Below are 16511 nucleotides of genomic sequence, written 5' to 3'. Positions count from 1 at the left end.
GAATACTTTCGTACGTTCTGACGTCCTGTGCACTGGTCTGGTTCACGAACGACTCGAACTGAAAGAATCCTTTGAATCCTTTGCTTGATAATATACTTGATCAGTCATTCCGGGTTAGATGTTGCTTCGATAAATTTGATTATAAATAATCAAATTAAATATACTGGAATCTTCTGGTCTTTGATACTTGATCTTCAGGCAATCTTGATAGCAGAAACATATTGAACTTTATTCTTCACTGAGGCTTGAACATGTTAATGAACTTCTTCCAGTGGACGGATGCTCGTCTCAGATATCTTGATTGTCTTTGTCTGTTCGTATCGAATCTTCAACCTGTAGATTCCTGTATAATACTTACGTATTGTTTCCTGTCTTTTGTTGTGTTGAGTTATCGTAATTACAGTTACATTACATTATGCTTTACAATCTCCCCCTATTTGATTGTTAGAGTTCGACAAGCAAATCCTTTAAGAGGATAACTCAACTGACACAATGAAAAAGCATACTATTTTAAACAGGAAATAATACTAAGTACAGTCTGGATTATATCTTACATTTTCCAGAAATCAAAAATAAATACAAGCAGCCATTGTTCCTCTAGCCTGAACTAATCTTTCCTTGGTTTCTTGGCTCTTGCATTAATCAGCTTCTGCTCAGCTTTCCTCTTTGCAGCTTCCTCTACTTTCTTCTGAGTAAGCTTGTTTTCAATTTCTTCAATCCTTGCTGTAATGGTACTCAGTGCCACTTGCTCCAGTGTATTCTCAGGAGGAGGTTGCTCTAGGTTTTTCTTCATCTTCTCTAATGTTTGCAGGTGAACCATCTTTTTCAACTTCTTGAAAGTGACATTCATCTCCATTCCTTCAATTTTCATAATGATCCTTGATGGATGAGCACGAACTCTAGAAGTGTTGTGGACAGTCTCTACAGCTTTTCTTATCTCCAGAAGATCAACCAAATCTTTGAGCACACTCTTGTCTTCTTTTACCACTGACCACTTAACAGCTGCAACTGCACGAGTGATTCTTTTGGAATTGAGTTTTCCAATTTCTGTGAGTGGTATAGCAGTGACTTCAGAGTCTTTCTTCTTCTTGAATATTACAGATGTAGGATTGTAAGTGACAACAGGTGCATTTGGATTTTCAGGAACTTCAGGGTCTAGTGGAGGCAGTGGATATGGTGGTTGACGATTGATGGCTGATAAGTCTAATTCTCTCAGAGCAGCAAAGTTCAGACGATAGGCATATAGCAGTTCAGCAGTTAGTCTTCCCTTGCTAGTCCTTGAGCACTTCTCCCTGACTTGAGCTTCCAGATATTTCAGTATACGAGGATTGTATGTTGATAGTGCTTCATCAGTGAGTCCTATACTCTGAATCATACCATCCTTGAAGTACTTAATAACTGAGGGCTTGTCATGAATTTCAACTCCAATATCAGTGATCCATTCTTCCACCATATCTCTGAATACTTCATTATGCTTTCTGCCGGTAGAGATGATCTTGTTTCTTACCACAAACAGCTCAGTTAAAGATAGATCTCTGAGAAACTGACTTGACACATGCTTGAGTCCATGGCCTTCTCTTTGTAGCTCAAATGATATGTTAACCATCCATCCTCTTCTGGGAAGAACAGCAACAGACACAGTAGAAATGATATCATTCAACACCTCGTGATTCCTGTATAATACTTACGTATTGTTTCCTGTCTTTTGTTGTGTTGAGTTATCGTAATTACAGTTACATTACATTATGCTTTACATCCACCAAATTGATAGATGCCTTATGGGCCTATCGGACCGCCTTTAAGACCGTCTTAGGAATGTCTCCTTATAGACTCGTGTTTGGTAAAGCTTGCCATTTGCCGGTTGAGTTAGAGCATAGGGCCATGTGGGCCATTAGGGAATTGAACTTCTACTTATCCACCGCTGGTAGTCATCGGAAGTTGCAATTGACCGAGTTAGACGAATTTAGAAATGATGCCTACAAAAATGCTAAAATTTACAAAGAGAGAACCAAGGCCTTCCATGATAAAACCATTTTGAGAAAATCCTTTTCTCCCGGCCAAAAAGTTCTTCTCTACAATTCTAGGCTTCATTTGTTTCCCGGGAAGTTGCGTTCTAGATGAGAGGTCCTTACATTGTTCAAGTTGTTTTTCCTCATGGTGCTATTGAAATTTAGGATCCTAAAAATGGTAATGTTTTCAAAGTTAATGGTCAACGTCTTAAACCATTTTTAGAATTGCCTGTTGATTCGGAGGAAGAGGTCATCCACCTCATCGACCCTTGATCATGTAAGTTGCTTCAGTAGTAATAAAAATCCCCTTCATCTCCTATTCAGGTATTTTTCCTCTTTACTCTTACATTTCAATTCTCTCTTTTGCATACATTGAGGACGATGCATGATTTAGGTATGGGGAGGGCTTTAGTGTAATTCTTAAAAAATGAAAAACCCTAAAAAATGAAAAATTAGAAAATTCCAAAAATAGAGATGCTTTAGCTAAGTTGTCTTTCCCTCACTTGAACTTTAGGAGTAGTTGGTGTTTAGCTTGTTTTCAAAAAGTATATGTATGTAGTGTCTTTTAGATAATTTGAAAGTAGTTGAGTAAGGTTGTCTTTTTGAAACTTATATCGACCGATTTGTACTCGTAATTCCAAGATGGCACACACATTTGCACAAGACCTTTGATGGAGAGATTGTCTAGTGATATTATTCGATACCTGAGAGAGAACCCACATGTTGAAACAATGTCGAATCGAACCTTTGCGAATAAAAAAGAAGAAGAAAGAGATAGAAAAAGAAAAGGAATAACTACTTCAATACCCATTGTTCTTTATAGATAAAATCTTTAGATAAATGGGCAAAAGTAGATTGGCTAGTCTCGTTTTGTGGCCTTTGTTACTCGAGCAATTAAGTCCGTAGGGGGATTTGAAAACCTAATGCCCTAAGACCGTTTGGTTTGGAAGTCACTGACCCAAAGCTCGCTACATGGGTAACACTGTTTTCCTAAGAAAACGGACAAAATAAAGTCAATGCGAATAAAAAAAAAAGAATAAAAGTTGGTAAAGTTTGGCTAGATATTTGTTTCGATAGAGATTGGGTCAGTTCAAAATTGGTTTAAAAAGAGAAAATGTTCTTAGACAATTAGGATCCATCAAAGGCCTTAAATTCATTACACTCCTTGGATTTCTAGTAAATTTTTGAGTCGATTTCAAGTAGATTAGAGACAACTGTATCTTGATTATTAGTAAAAGAGTCTTTGAGTCGTATTTTCCTTAAAAACGCTTTTGTTAAACACCAACGAAATTAGAGTAGAGTCGAGTAGACACTTGCTAGAATGTCTCGAGGATTTTATGGGTATATCTTCTGTAAACCCTTAGGAGACAAAACTCCTCCCTTAGGAGACAAAACTCCTCTTGTAGAGATCGTCTACGAGTTTAACGGGTTGGTGAACCTAAAATCACCCGTCACGCCTACGAAAAGGAGCCTAGGAATCGCATCTAGTTTTCATAGTTTATTTTCTTTTCTTTTGATTTTACTCGAGGACGAGCAAAATATAGGTATGGGGAAGTTTGATAAGTGCATATTTTTCATATTTTAAATGCCTAATTATTGCTTGTTCTCACTTATTTATTTGTTTATTTGTCTTTTTTCAGGAATATTGCAAATGCTTGAAGAAATAAAAGAATAAAGCAAAAAAAGAGAAAAAAGAGAAAAAGATGGGAAGAAAAGGATCATAGGGGAATATTCTCAAGGAAGTATCTAGATGGGACACCTACACCCCCCCTCTACCCTAATTTCCCCCTATAAATACACATCTCCCCATCATGTTTCACCTACCTAGGATTTCCTATTTTTAGTAGCCTCTCTTTTATGTAGTAGATCTAGTAGTAGCACTCTAAATTTGTAAACACTTTTATTATATCAATACACGTATTCATTTTTGTTCTTAAATCTTGCTCTTTACTTTTTACTTCTAGGCTATGAAATCTTTCTCTAACCACATGAATTTCAAAATTGCTTGTGGATTGAAAGGAGCCATTAATTAGTTGTAGATCTCTTTATGTTTAGATTTAAATTTTTGGAAAGTTATTAAATCCTAGCACAAAAATTATTTGTGTGAGGGTTTAGATTTAACATTCCTAAATTATGTACGCTTTCTTTATTATATTTTCAAGTGCAAACAAGCTTTTGGTAAAATAATAAAAATTGTATTGAAACTCTCGATTACTCCCCTGCTCTGTTTCTTTCTTTTTCTTAGAACACAAAATCCACCATTTCCTGGCTTTTGTTATCAAAACCCAGCACACTCCCTTCCCCTGTTTTCGATTTGTTTAAAAACCCAGCAAACCCTCTTCTAATTATCTCATTTTTTTTTACTGAATCATTACGCTGAGTTGCTGTTTTGTTTGTTCATTTTAGAGTTCGAATGTCATGGTTGTTAACTTTTGTGTTTCGCTTTTGGCTGTTGCTTTGGGTTCTGTTTTAAGTCGTAGTTTACCGAGTTGAGCACTGAGTCACGGCTGAGTCCACCTGCGAGTCTGTTTCGCATTCGCACCAAGTTCTGCTCTGAGTTTGATTTGGTTTTGTTGGGTTTCCTACTGCGTTTTTCGGCTGATGGTTTTCTTTGTTTTCTGAGTCTTGAGTCGCCGCTTTTCTTTCGTAGAAACTACAGTCCAGGTCACTCTGTTCTTCGACTGAGTAGTTGATTGCTGTCTGTTTGCAGTCGAGTCGTAGTTCTAAGTTGCCTTCCTTTGTTTTTGGTCTGAATCTCGGTGCTTTAGTTTGCCCGAGTTTGAGTTTAGTTTTCGAGCAGCTGTATTTCCGTGTCAAACTGTTTTCGAGTCAGCATGTTTAGTCGAGTCTGCGTTTTTTTTTCTTTGCTGCTTTTATGATGATTTGACCGAGTCAGTTTTGTTGAGTTGTTGTTAATCATCGAGTCATTGTCTTCTTCATCGAGTTGTGGTTTGTCCGAGTTTCATTTTTCTGCTGTTCTTGAGTCTTTTCCGAACCTTGTGCGAGTTGGGTTTAGGAGTTTAGATGGGTGGTTTTCGTTTATTAGGTGATCAGCTTGTCTTCTGGTTTTGTAACTAAGTCGTGCGTCGAGTTTTTGAGTCTATGTAGCTGGGTTCTTTACTGGGTTTTGGTTCGAGTTTGCGTGGTAGTTGCGAGTCTATTGGCTGAGTTCTGAGTTGTATTGTCGAGGTGTTGTGCTGCGTTTCTGTTTTTCTTTAGTTGCGTCCGAGTCTGTTTAGAAGTAGCCCAGTCACGCGTCTGATTTTGTGTGCTTTTCCGAGTTGTTTCTGGGTTTTATAGCACCGAGTTCTGGTTTCGTTTGTATTTATGGCTTTTTATGCTGCGAGTTTTCACCATGTTTGCTGTTAATCATTAGCTGAGTCATTTGTTTTCTTTTTGCGGAAGTTGTTGATTTTAGTTTACTGACATGTGCTGCTTTGTGGTTTTTCTTAAGGAGCCAATAGCCATTATCTTTTAGTCGAGTTGTTTTGGTAAGAGTCTGCCTAGTTTGTTTGTTTTGCGTTGTTCAATCTCAGTTTGTAACAAATTTCTATTAATTTGATTGATTAACTTGTGTTAATTGAGTTTGTTTATTATTGTTGGTTAAGGTTAATTAGATTAGATTCTAAATTAAAGTTTATACTAGTTAAAATTAGTTTTAAAATATACACTCTTCACACTAGATTAATTGTCCTAATCCGCCTAGATTAAATAATAATAGGTTGCGAAAAATAATTTTATTCTCTGTGGACGAATCTTAAATATTAAAACGGTGATCGTGCGCTTGCGATAAAAAAAGGTAATCATTTCTAGCACATCACGTACCGGCTTGATCCCCTATAAATAGGGGTACGTAGGCACATCGTAGGCATGGGTAATTCATGGGAACAAGAGGCCGGTGAATGGACCCCTAGTTTTCTTCGTGATCTTGAACCCAATGTCTATGATCTCAGCCACATCCAAATACACCACCACCACTCTCCGGGACGAGTTTCAGGGAGAGGCCACCGTCACAGATTTTGATTCCTGTTACAACCTCCAATTTTGTTAATAACCGTTAACATTATCCATTATGTAAAATCTGATTACAGATATGTGGTATGGTTGTCAAAAATCAAATTGGATATAAAAGACTTTTTGGATCGCTAGAAATATATTTGAGTCCCATTTTAATTGAATATCGGAATATATCCATTTTAACATGTTCGAAAATTGAACTATCCAGATCTTAATTAATTATACACAGTTTAATTTATTCCACAAGTTTTTTAGTTTAAGAGCATTATTACACACATCGAAATAATTTTCAGAAGTGTTCCCAAACAATTAGTTGCTTATTTCTCATTGGGTGATTTATGAACATATATGGGTCTCATTATTAGTGAGAATAAAATTAATTAAAATTGGTCAACTAAAATTTTAAAAAGAATTTTGATGATGGTTTGTGAAGTCTATAATATATTTTAAAGTTTAATTATATTTGACATTGACATATGACAAGTACTTTGTAAATTATGAGTTGACAAGTGTCATTTTAATTATATTATGATTTTGAGTTAAATTTGAGACATTGGTTGGGAATCATTATTTTTATGGAATCGTGAAATGAATATTTTTGTGAGAATATGAGAATTATGGTTGAAAAAGACCATACTTTACGAGATGTATTTTTATTAACTCTTGGAAAGGGGAGTAGTAAAGAAAAGGAACATTATGAGACGATATGGTTTCGTGAAAATTGGGAGTCATGTAAATTTTATTTTATTTTAAAATTGGTGACAAGGATTAAAAAGAAAAGTTCGTTGGAAGATGGCATTGTATTAAAAGAAAATTCTTGTGATGCTCGGAATGGAGAGCAAGTGAAAAAGAAAATAATTTTGTTGTGTGTGATTTGAGAATTGTTGTTAAAATAAGCGATATTGTGCTAGAAGAAATTTTAGTGATGCTCGGAATAGAGAAAAAGTGATATTGAGTTTGTCGATTTTTATATGGAGTCGAAAAATTAATTATTTCGAGAAAAATAAAATTATTATCGAAAATCTTGGTGGAATAGAAAATTTTATATTAGAATTTTTATGACACTCAAAATGGAGTGGAAAAATTGAAATTTATGTGATGTGAGTAGAAGGATGATTATTTTTGAGATTTGTGTTTGATTATATCCTATTAAGAAGATTGATTGGATTTGAATATTAATATTGAATTATTGTATATGGTTGAAAGTGATAGATTGAGATTTTTCATCCAATTAGTGGGTGACTTTTTTTTTGTTTGTGTGATATATAGTGAAAAATTCTATATGTAGACACGGACATGGACATGTAACTATTCGGTGAGATCGAAAAAATCTGAGTCATGGATTAAATCCATATAAGTTGAAATTGCTTTCAGGGAATTAAAATAATTGTGGGGGTTGTTTGTACTTACTAAAGATAGAAAATTCACAAATTTGTAAGTGAATTTTAGAAAGAAAATATAAAAGTAGTAAGCCAGTTTTAAATTTGGAATTTGTCAATTTGCGATTTTTTTTGTCAAGAAAGAATTAGATGATCGTGTCTGTATTGTTTGAAATTTTTGTGATGACGATTGTGTCTCCATTTACAAAAGCGGGAGTTTGTTTTAAAAAAAATTTTTTGATGGAAAGATTTGGATAAAATCTTATATATTCGGAAAATCCAAATAAAGGATTGCATATGTTCAACTGGTCGGTTTTGAACATGTAAATTATTGGAATGAATCGCTTAAGCGCTTTAGGATGCAAAAGAGCGGTCCGGAGCCAACCCATAAGTATGGGAAAGATTAATGCGGGAAATAATTAATTTGTTGAATCACATGTGCAAGTAGTCACATGTTCGATGTATTTTGCAATTGATTAACTTGATTTGTTATATTCGATTGATTTTGTAAGTGGATGGTTAAGCTATTCTGACTGAGGCTATTAAGAGGCGGTAAAGAAGATCAGGATCAAGTACTTGAAGAGTATATTTTATAAATTGGTTATTAGGCAGACATGTCTGAATTTATTGGTTAATATTGTGTATGTATCAAAGATGATACTAATAATTCAATTTCGGGAAACCAGTTTTAACTTTGGTGAAATTAAAATTTTGTAAATAATTTTATAGAGTATAAAATTACTCCCTCCGTTTCAAATCAGATGTTCATTTTAAAAAAATCACACAGTTTAAAAAAAAATAGATGTGAAAATCACACAGTTCAAAGATTAATGTGAAAAATGAATTTTCACCGGTGTTATGATTAAAAATAATTTGGCAAAATATATTTTCGTACAGTTGTTGATTAATGTGACTTAAAATATCAAGTGGCAAAAATTCGAATACTACTCGGTTAACAAAGAGTAGATTTAAATTGGCTAAATCAAATAGACCATGTGAAAAGTGAGAGTTGTAAAATAGTATTTGACAAAATAAGTCAAGTGGGAGATGTTGTATTTGACTTAGTTTGTCAAATATAAAAAAGAATAAAATATATATATATTAATTATATATTTGAAGTTTATGAATACTAGCTTTTCTTGCCCGCGCTCCGCGCACGGGTGTCTTGATATTGTAGTTGTTTTTTGTGACGTTGTGAAATAATTTTATGATTATAATAGAAAATCAAACCATCATATAATCCCAAATTAAAAATTAAATTAAATTAAATGCCATTTAAAATCAACATAGTCTGGATGAAAAGCTCATAGTCTATAAAGGATTTGAGCTTAATCTCAAATACTTTATTACATTATTGTTTCATAAAAAATGTAAATATCGTAGTATGATTATTCAGCTATCTTAGAGATGTTATAATCAGAGATCCACTAGTGATACATATTTATCATGATTAAGCCTAGAATGACATAAAAAATTTATAAATTATTCTCGTATTGTTTTGAAATCAAATATACAATTATATGATTCCGTGTGAATGATGAGCAAATTAAATAAATATATATGTCTCATACTATATACCGCACTCAAACTTGGATTAACATAGACTTTCGATGCCGGTGTGTTGATAAAGCTAATATCTCCTATAATTGTATAAATTTTCATCAAATAGATTTGGGAATTACATGTATTTAGATGTGTATATAATTGAGCCGAATGAAAATTTTGATCTAACCTTCACACATTTGAACCTTCATATATACTTTCTAGAACCAAGATCACCTGTATTTCTAAATCGTCTTGGTAAATATGAATCGCAGATATAACTTGATATCTAAATGTTGATTTAGTACTTCATCAATATATTTCACAGGAATATAATCAGCAAATATTGTGATATACTAAAACGGAAGATTACATATGGTTTAGCAAACTTCGTTCAAAGAAACCATATGAATATACTTCGTCAATGATATGAAAACATCAGACTTATCACCCATCGTTTCTTCATGCATTATATCTGTATTAGTCTTACAATTCTTATTTTGAGCAAGTCGAGTTAGTCCGTAAGCTCCTACTCCGGAGATACTTGAAGAAACAATTTCACAACCAGGTGGTTTGGTATCCTTCCATGGTCTTCCTTTCTTCCATGGGAGTACAGACAAATTTTTCAGTCTTTCATATCGATTATCAGCCAAGAAATTTAGGCATGTTGTTCTGTGTATTACTCAAAATACATGGTTTGTATTTCATCAAGTATTCAGAGATGACAATTAAATGGCAATCGGGTCGGGTCGGGTTTCATGAAATCCATATCCAGTTCGTTATATTTCGGGTCGGATCGGGTTCGGATATTAAAATGTAAAATCCAAATCCAATCCGTCGGATTTTTCGGGTTTCGGATCGGATTCGGGTTTCAGTCGGATATCTTTAAAAAATATTTAAAAATAAAAAAATTATAAACTTGTCAAAATTATGATAATTAAGTATTTTTTTTTCATAATTAGGATTATTTGATGATATTTATTTGTTCAATTTAGAATAATATAAGCTTAAACCATATTTTTTTTTATTATTACCAATCATTCAATTTATCAATTATAATAAATTTATATAAAATATGATTATACTTGAATTATGTGATATAAGACAGCAGATCAAATTTATTTAAATTAATTTATTTAATACCCTCATGTCATTTAATAACTTATTTTATACATAATATTAGTGATGAAGTATTTGTCTTGAATGGAAACCCTTATTCATTTAACCTAATCTACTAATATTGAGATTATATTACATTCATTAAAAAAAGTAAATAACATATGTTATATATATGAGTTATATTCAAAAGAGAACCATTAGACAGATATATTATAAAATAATTTAATATGAATATACTATAGTGTATAAATAATATATATATATATATATGTGTGTGTGTGTGTGTGTGTGTGTGTGTGTGTGTGTGTGTGTGTGTGTGTGTGTGTGGGTTCGGGTTTTTTTTCGGATTTCGGGTTCAGATCGGGTTTGGTTCTGATTTCGGATTCCGGATCGGGTTTCGGATCGGTAAAGGTCATATCCAAAACAAAATCCAAAAAAATTCGGGTACAAAAATCAAATCCAAATCCAAAAAATCGGGTTCGGTATATTCGTCATCCCTCTTGATCAGGTATCCGTCGGATCAGATTATTTTGCCATCCCTCTTGATGCAGTACTTCATCAATATATTTCACAGGAATATAATCAGCAAATATTGTGATATACTAAAACGGAAGATTACATATGGTTTAGCAAACTTCGTTCAAAGAAACCAGATAAATAAACTTCGTCAATGATATGAATACATCAAACTTATCACCCATCGTTTCTTCATGCATTATATATGTATTAGTCTTGCAATTCTTATTTTGAGCAAGTCGAGTTAGACCGTAAGCTCCTACTCCGGAGGTACTTGAAGAAACAATTTCAAAACCAGGTGGTTTAGTATCTTTCCATGGTCTTCCTTTCTTCCATGGTAGTACAGACGAATTTTTCAGTCCTTCATATCGATTATCAGACAAGAAATTTAGGCCTATTGTTCCATGTATTACTTAGAATACATGGTTTGTATTTCATCAAGTATTCAGAGATAACAATTAAAAACACCGATTAGTTATCTCAATTATATACAAATGCTATAATGTATGCATATATTAAGGGACAGTCAACGTAAGATTATAATTGATTCACTCCATTTGACCTAAATATAATCTTTCTAAAAATATATATAATATATTTGTCTTTTATCAAAAATATATAAAGATTTCATCTCTACACTTCATTTGATTAATAGTTAAATAAAATAAAGACGTCTTTAATAGAGAAGTAAACTAATTATATCATTTCTAATTATATATGTTACATAAATGAATAAGATATTAAATCAATAAATTGGAATCACGGATTATAATTTATATACTGAGATTTTAAACCGCATTAAAAATTGGATACCCTATACTTAATTGAATGTAAAGGTTTCTTAAATTTAAGGGATACGCTATATTTAAATTTACATGGTACACTTTAATTTTTAAAGCAATATCATACAAAAAATCTTCTAGAGTGTTTAATAAATGTTAAAATAAGTGGAAATCAAATTATGTTCGACTATGTATCTTTTTTTGCTATGAATTATAGCAGTCTATATCCATGAATCGGAAAATATAAAAAAATTAATATATAAAAATTTCATTATCAAGAACTACAATTGTGGTGTTAAAAAGTGTTCAACTGATTAGGAATTATAACAAAAACTCTTGATTTGAAAATTAAATGTATTGAATATGGAAACCAATATATAGTATACAAAAGAAGATTGTAATAATAACGGCCAATATCAGTTAAATTAAATAAACTTTGACTATTTTTCCTTATTTACATATGGGTTATAGCAGGCTATACTTATGTATCCAAAAATTTAAAAAAGTCAAATATTTAAAAACTTCATTATCAAGAGCTAAAATTATGGAGTGAAAAAATACTCTATTAATTTGAATTTATAGCAAAAAGTCTTGATTTGAATATTGAATATAATGAATATGGAAACCGCAATAATTAAATAAAAAAGTATTTTAGTAATTAATGTCAAAATCAGCGGCAATCAAATAATGTTTGACTTCCCTATTTGCATATGAGCTATAACACTCTAGATCCATCTATCCGAATATTTAAAAATCTAATATATAAAAACTTTCTTATCAAAAGCTAAAATTGTGGAGTGAAAAAAGACTTCATTAATTTGAAATTATAACAAAAATTCTAGATTTGGATATTGAATATGGAAACCACTACATATTATACGAAAAAGGATTAATGCCAAAATCATTGAAAATCATTATTTTGACTAATTTTCCCTATGAGCTAAAAAATGCTAGATTCATATATCTGGACAGAAATTGCGTCATATTCATTCTCGGTGGCTCTTGACAAAAACAATGACACACGATAAGATGTAAACAAAAAGTCTAGATCAATAAGCAAATGTTGAGGAAAAGTGAATATAAATCTTCACACGATGAACATCCGATAGTGGCCTGGATGAATTATCTCTATTCAGCAACTGCAAAGAAAACTCAATAACAAAAAGAGGCTCAATACATTCATTAGAGGACATATATGCATCATAATCACTATCAATACGAAAGGAAATTATGCAAAAATAATGTAAATAAAGTAATTACAAATTATCTTGTCATCTATACAATATAAAACAACTCAAAAACCGGAACAGAAATACAAAAAAGAGAACATATTCCAATGCTAAGTCATAATCCCATATATATAGGTCGTATACTTTCATAAAAGCCTCTCTAACTTTCCAAACTTTCACCCGGTGGCTGCCTTAATCCAATATCAAGTGAATCAAATGAGCATCACACATGAGAATTAAAACACAAAACACTAAGATTACTTTTTGCACAACACAAATCCCAACACGAAGAGTTAAAAATGATGTTCAAAAAATAATCCCAAGTTCTATATCACAACACAAATCTTTCATTTGCACAAAGTGTTCGAACCTTTTCTCAAATTCCTGGAGCATGAAATCAATAGAAATCGTGAGGACCGATCTCTCAGCTTTTCTCTGTAGTAAATTATCAAACACGTTCAATACAAAATCATGTACTAATTATGATACCTGCAACGTTCAAACAACAAATTTCAGAACCACTTAAACAATAATGGAATGAACAAATATACACAATGGAGCAAATATTTTAAATAAAGAATCGAAAATAGTGCAGACCTATTGCATGGCCAATGGTGTTATTCTCTTTTTGATTTCGAGACGCCATCCTTTGTCGAAGCATCGTCGCAAGAGAACTTTGACGAATACTACCTGATGCATACACGGATGAACGCGATTTGTGCAAGATAAGTAGAATTTTATTTTACAATATAGTTTATAAGCGCAAAGCAAAGTCCATAGATAGAGAAATTAATGTGTAAAGAAAGCCAAGATCAGTAGTACTCCAGCAAAATCTGACCGATGACACAAATCAGTTAGAAGCCAAGCAAGGATTAGAGGCGTGGAAGAAGGAATGGTTTCGAATGTGAAATTCAAATTATCTGCTTTGATCTGATAAGAATATCATATGCAAATAAGTAGTAAAGCTTAAATCTAAACTGACATCGTGATTAGTGGCACGATTCAAGGATGCATAATTAATGCTATTTTGAAATTCTGATCTTGATATGATGATCGTGATATGATTTGAATGTGCTCTCAGATCCAACGATACTCGGGTCGGGTTTCCCGAAGATCCGAAATGTTTCATCTTAGTGTTCATTTGAATAAGGAAGATGTTGGGTCCAACCGGAAGCTTAATGGGTTGATCCAAGAGCATGTGAAATTACCAAATCAGCCTTAAAATTTTGATTTGATGAAACAAAGTACAACTTCTCCAGTGTTCAGTTGCCAAATAATATCATATGAAAAATAATTAATTTGATTTTGAATATAAAATAATGATGATTAGTTTTATATCTTGGAGAGTGCTTGAGAAGTCTTTCCATATTTAAATTCTGATCTTGAATGCACAATTTGTGGGATTGTTAAGAGCTGACATATATGAATTAACTGATTAGTTGGTGATGCTGATGTGTCATATTTAAACGTCTTAAAACTGGAATTTTTTTAATATTATTTTTATATATATTTTATTTGACTCACAAATAAATAAATAGATAAAAAATACACAGGGAAGCTAGAAATTCAGCAATTCTTGGTTAGATTAATTAAATTTTATCTCTTCTTTACTCGAAGAAAAAAAATAAAAACATAAATCATGATATTTTAAACTGGTCAAATCATTTATCAGCCATGAAATTGAGGTATGTTGTTCCATGTATTTGTAAGAATATGTGGTTTGTATTTCATCAATCATTCATAAATCACAACAACACTGATTAATTATGTCAATTAAAATCAAAAGTAAGAATGCATGCATAATTGTGGGACTGTCTAAAACTTGACATATATGAATCAGTTGATTAGATGGCGCTGCTGATGTGTCATAATTTAAATACCTGGCTTTATGACATGGCTTTATTCGAGTTATGTGGATTTCTTGACGTGGCATCGTTCAGGAATTATGATATAAATAGATTGATTAAGTGGCATTTAATATATAAGTTACATATTTATATTGATTGTATTATAAATGACACTTAATGAAAAAGGCGGTTATGTTTTTGGGATGGAAAGACTGTATATAAAATGCCTATATAAATATGGATGATCACCATTAGAAAGAAGGACTTGAATAGAAGAGAAGCTTGTTCATTATAGTCTTGAAATCCCAAAAATATTATACTAATTTGGAGGTTTCAATTTCCAGCATTTACAATCCTATTTAATTGGTATGCAGGTTGGAATGTTTTCATGCAGACATTTTCAAAGTGTAAAATATCTCTTCTTTAGTTCCCCTCCCCAAAACAATTCATTCCTATAATTACAGAATATAGATAGATATACACACTATTTCATATTTGTGATTGTCGCTACTAACAAGTACCCTGCATTATCCATCTTCGCCTTGCCAAGGGGTAGTAGGGTCTCTAAAATCATCTGTATTGACACCATCAGGCTGCATAGGGTTATGAGAATACTTTTTCCATTCTCTAAGAAAAGGGTCAAATGTGCTGGTAGAACAAATGGTAAATTCCTTTGTAATACATTGGACCTGTTTGGAGCTTTGTAAGTGCGTACACTATAAAATTTGCAAGTCGTTTGCTTGTGTTGGAATTTTGGGCCGTAACACCATGGACCATGCATATATGTAGATACCCAGACTCAGTGGTATCTTACATTCTTACGGCTTACAAATATAAACTATAAGCAATTTGTATTGGAAAATGCCACGGGCACCAAAATGGCTATAAAGTAGAGCACGCCAACAAGGTGTTGGTGCGGTGGTTGAACTCTGGTACCCCTGCGGGAGGTCAGGAGTTCGACTCCCCGCATGTGCGTGTTTAATCAATTAGAAAAAAAAATACTAAAAATACATAAGGGTTCTAAGAGTACCTGCAGAACCCTAACTAATATTATAAATACTAAAAATAAGATAAGGGTTCTAAGAGTTCTATGCCTAATGGTTCTATATGGAACATGACCCGTTTAGTATAATGGAAGTCGCACAACATATTACTTCTTGAGACAATTGTAGTCTGAAACACGGATTTCACAGAATGATGTGGACAGATAGATAGTACAAATTCTTGGAGTTGTATTTCGAGTTTTGGGACCAAATTAATCAGCTCTCTCTCCCCAACATTTCCGTCTTAATCTGAAATTAGTCATTAATCGAGCTCTCTGATGCTCTGCAAATATCTAACATGATTATTTTCTTCATAACTGTTGGCTATTTACCTATCAAAACTTTTGCATTCCCTGTCAGTCGTTTGCTATCCACTTATTAAGGAAATAATTGAAGACCCAGTAGAGGCTCCGTGGAGCCAGCACTCAAGAGAAATGCTGCTGATGCAGCCTGCTAAAACTATGTGATTCAACTTGGTTCATTAACAACCCTACTTACACTTACTATTCAGCCCCTTTAAAACAATAAGATAATAATTAATGTATCTGCTCTGGCATTTGAATTTATCTTAGTTCTGCACTACAATTGATATAATTAAAGAATTATATACACGTAGTCTGTTATGAAGTAGATTTAGTTAGGCCATTCATACTTAATGCATAAGCTCAACTTAAAATTGCAGAGGAGTAGATTAAGACATTACTCATTTAGATATCTTGGTGCATCTTTTCTTGTATATGTTTGTTGTCTTTTTCCTCCGCTCCAATTATAAGAAGACAATTGTGAGTTTCTCTTAAAATTATAATTATGTATTTAATATTTCCTCAATTAAGTTTGATTAAGTTTGATTATATCATATTAAGTTTGCAGGCGAAACTTAATTTGCCAACTAAGTGGGATTTGTCTGTTAAATTTGTCTGTTAAGTGGGATTTTTTGATGAAGGATGATATGGGCAATGAGTTCTCTAGACATCAAAAGTTCAATGCTAATTTGATTTTCAATCATTTATAAAGTTTTTGTTATATTA

Source organism: Daucus carota, chromosome 2 (assembly GCF_001625215.2).
Source record: "Daucus carota subsp. sativus chromosome 2, DH1 v3.0, whole genome shotgun sequence".
Classification (NCBI taxonomy): Eukaryota; Viridiplantae; Streptophyta; class Magnoliopsida; order Apiales; family Apiaceae; genus Daucus; species Daucus carota.
This window is presented reverse-complemented; position numbering follows the sequence as displayed.